The 4,268-nt window shown below is 35.1% G+C and overlaps 1 pseudogene; it reads left to right on the top strand.

Moving 5' to 3' along the window:
• The window catches only part of LOC149780000 (uncharacterized), a 5,082-nt pseudogene extending 3,010 nt beyond the window's left edge, over positions 1 to 2,072 (top strand).
• Positions 2,073 to 4,268: the final 2,196 nt, after the last annotated feature.

Below are 4,268 nucleotides of genomic sequence, written 5' to 3'. Positions count from 1 at the left end.
AAATGCATGCAAAACCATGGGTGTCATTTGTCAAATATACCATATCAGCACTGCTCCTACGTCTAATTTACACAAATGATATATATATATATATATATATATATATATATATATATATATATATATATATATATATATATATATATATATATATATATAATTTCAATACCTTTTACAAACAAGTATAGTCTAACGCTGTATTATCGCGGTATCTATATTATTACGGCAAACAGGATTTCCAGAGTAATTGTGCACACTCGACGCCTAGAGGCTGTTTACCATGGTAAAGTTGCAGAAAAGAGGTTACGCAGATCGGTTAGAACACAATTTCATCAACATTTTTGGTTAGTATACTTTGAAAAACCCGGAAACGCACTGTTAATGTGCATGCAATTTCATGGATCACTATATACAAAAGTTCTATCGAGATTTTAATATCTACATCAGTCTTGAGTACTAAATATACTAAATGTGTCGTCTGCACTTTAATAATTATAGGTTATATACCGGTGGTGACGTACAAGCCATATCAAGGTAGCGCATGAAATTGGATTTTATGGTATCCAATATGGACCAAAATGGACAAAACGTAACCAATGATCATGCGCATCATACATAAATATTAAATTATTAATACTTAAGTGTTTCCATTTGTTATTTTTAAATAATAATAATAATAATAATAATAATAATAATAATAATAACACATTCCTTAGTATTCATGCCTATATATATATATATATATATATATATATATATATATATATATATATATATATATATATATATATATATATATATATACCTATGATCATCACAAACTTATATTATTTCTGTCTTTCAGAATCAACGTATGAAGAAAGCAAGGAGACAGTATGTTTATAAAAATTAACGTAGTGCTTTTAATGCAACTCTTGCAGGCATGTCTGTTTATCATGCAGCTAGGCAGTTTGGTGTTCCAGAGTCAACCTTGAGAGATAGGACTAGAGGACCCGTATCCCTTGATGCCAAGCCGGGTCCAGAGAGAATCTTCAGTAATAATGAAGAGCATCAGCTGGTAGATCGTCTCATGTATATGGCTGATATGGATATACAAAGGTAAATGTGCAGTACCTTGCAGCAGACTACGCAGTGTCTTGTGGAAAAAATGATCGAAGTGAACGACCATTGAGTGATTGCTGGTTTTATGGGTTTATGTGCAGGTGGCTAGGTTTAAAACTTGCCAAGCCATAGAAGCTATCTATCATGCGAGCAAAATGTGCTTCAAGGGATGTACTAAACCGCTATTATAAGGAGCTATAAACCATCCTTACAGTCAACAATTTAAGAGAAAGGCCAGATAAAATATTTAATGTTGATGAAACTGGAATCAATATTGAGCATTCACCTCCAAGAGTTGTACTTGGCAAGGATACTCAGGCACAATCAGTGGCATCAACAAGATCACAAAATGGAAACCACATCTCGCTATACTTTGTCTTCCCTGGGAATAAGTGGAATACTCAGTTGTTAGACGGTCCTCCTCCAGGATATGTTGGTGAGATGTCAGATAGTGGTTGGTCAAACTCAACCATATTGCATAATTACATCACTAAACACTTTGTAAAGCATAGTGGAATAGCTGATGGAAATAATTCACAGCCCACCCTCATATTGTAAGATGGTCATTAATCACATATATCTTTAACACTTCTAGAATGGGCGAATAAAAACAATGTCATTCTTTTTGTACTGCCACCTCACACAAGCCATATCATCCAGCCTCTGGACATAGCTATTTTTGGAGCCTTCAAATCAATCTACAACAGTGAATGTCAGCTATTCATGCAGAAGACCACAGCACAACAAGTAACAAGATATGACATGGCAAAACCTATCTGCAAAAAAAACTGAAGGCAATGTCTCCTGAAAATTTATTTTCTGCTTTTGGTAAATCTGGAAGTTATCCATTCTCAAATAAGAAAACTTTGGATTCCCATTTAGCACCATCAACCATTTACCATGTGGAGAATGATGCCAGTCACGGTGAAGATTACAGAAACCTCTCAAGCAACAACTCAGGATTACGATAAAGGTCTTGTTATGAATGCCAAATCATCAGAGAAAGATGAAGACATACATGATTTCTTTCAGAACAGAAAAAATATAAAAATTGCCCCCCTCCCCAATTCCTTTTACACCGTTCCTTACTGGTAGCTTAGCAAAGAAGAAGAATGTCAACATCATGCAAAACTCATCAGCTTCAAAACCTTACAAAGAAGCACCAATTGTTCTAGACAATTCCACAGGTTTCACTGTCAGGAAATCATTTGTCTCAACTGTGAAGTCAGCAAGTACAGAAATAATCAATATCAGAATAGTACCTACTTTCTCAAAGAAATCGTGTACCACAGCCAAAAAATGTTTCAAAAACATCACCTATGATTACAATCCCTTCTTCTCATCAACCTGGTCCTTCTGCATATTATGTAGACGATGATGATGAAGACATATTTGAGGACAGTCAAGACAGTTTATATGTATCAGAGGACGAACCTTCAAATTGTTGTGTATGTCACACGCATCAGCCACTCGCACTTAGAGGTTGTGATAGCCATGTGATTATTAAACGGTCACAGTGTAACAATTATCAACATTGAACACACCTTTCATTTTCTTGTGCAACATCAGTTAGGCGACATAGTTCATTTATTTGACCACACTGCATTTAAAATTCATAGATATTAATTTTTTTCAAACAATTTATTGCGTTTTTATTATGGATTTCAAGTTTAATTACATTTGCGTATTCCATTTAATCACTGGATCCTTTTATTTATGTGCGATATTCAGCCAATGCAAGTGTGGACATTCATTCTTATAGGTAAGTTCAAATTTACGTTTATTATAATATGTGCGTGCTACAATACCAAAGTTATGTAAACACCGCGATAACATAGAGTTGTTCCCCCATGGTAATTCAGTCTGGGTCATCAACTATATTTGATTTTATGTACATTTACGGGCTTCGATTGTCAGAGAATTTTTTTTATAGGAATCGATAGAGGTAAAGTCAAGATTATTGTACTTTTGTATATATGCAAATTAATGATTTTATGCACAAAATAATACATTTTCTAGTAATTAAATTTCTCACCATCACTATACATCCATTCTATAGATAATTAATTTATCTGCAGGGTTGGCTAGCAAGATCGTACGAGCAACTTTATTTGCATGTAGCCAAATTTCTTCTGCGAGCTCCTACGAGCTCATTGCGAGCTCCCATGCAGTCTGCGAGCTACAATTAAAATCATAAGAAGCTTACTACCAGCCATCACAAGCTCGCGCAAGCTTGATTTAGGATTGCATTTTTATAAGAGCTCTCATTTATGTGATTTAATCCCCATAAGTATTAAAAAGGGACGGTATATATATATTGCATAAAACTGCACAAGGTGACAGCATAAAAGTTAGAGTTTAGAGTAAATATTTACTGCTTTCAGGAACTCTATAATACTAGTGATGTTTATAGTATCAAAAAGTTCTTTCATGTCATGCAGTATGTAATAACGATCGCGCGTAGGTTGCAGGTCAAAACACTCTATCATAAAGTGCTTAACAGCGAATGGTTCATTGCAAGAAATGCACTCTGGTGGGTCTTCACCTTTTAGTATGTTGGAGTGGGTGATACAAGTATGACCAATTCGGATTCTTGCAATGACTACCTCCTCCCTACGAATGATTCTGTAGGAAGGAGTCCATTCCCCTAGAGTTGGCTTGATTGCATGAAGTTTGTTATTCACGGCATCATTCCATGATGCCTGCCACTTCTGACGAAAGAACTTTCTGATACAAGGTTTAAAATCAGTATACGGTATTTTAAAATCAGATGGTTCTTGAGTAAGGGCTATTTTCGTTACCTTTAATACCAATATGGCTAGGTAACCAACAGTATATTATATTGTGGGAGACACTCAGCTCGGTATTTTTGACGAGTATGTTTTTCAATAATGGGTTTTCCAGTTTTCTATTGTGTAGTGACTGGAGTACTGATAGCGACTCGGAGAAGATGATACTGTTTAAAATATGTTTCTTTTCTATATGTTGCAGAGCAAGGTCTATTGCTTTGATTTCGGCTCTAAAAACTGATGTTCCATTTGGTAAGCGAACTTGCGTTGTGTGATTTCCACAAACAAAGGCTGAAACAGTCTTTTCCTCATCCTTTGATCCATCAGTGTAAATTCTTGTGTAGTTTTTAAATTCGGTGAGGAGTTCATGGTAAGAGT

The sequence above is a fragment of the Sinohyriopsis cumingii genome, chromosome 16, assembly GCF_028554795.1.
Source record: "Sinohyriopsis cumingii isolate HCF-2022 chromosome 16, ASM2855479v2, whole genome shotgun sequence".
Taxonomy (NCBI): domain Eukaryota; kingdom Metazoa; phylum Mollusca; class Bivalvia; order Unionida; family Unionidae; genus Sinohyriopsis; species Sinohyriopsis cumingii.
This window is presented reverse-complemented; position numbering and strand designations above follow the sequence as displayed.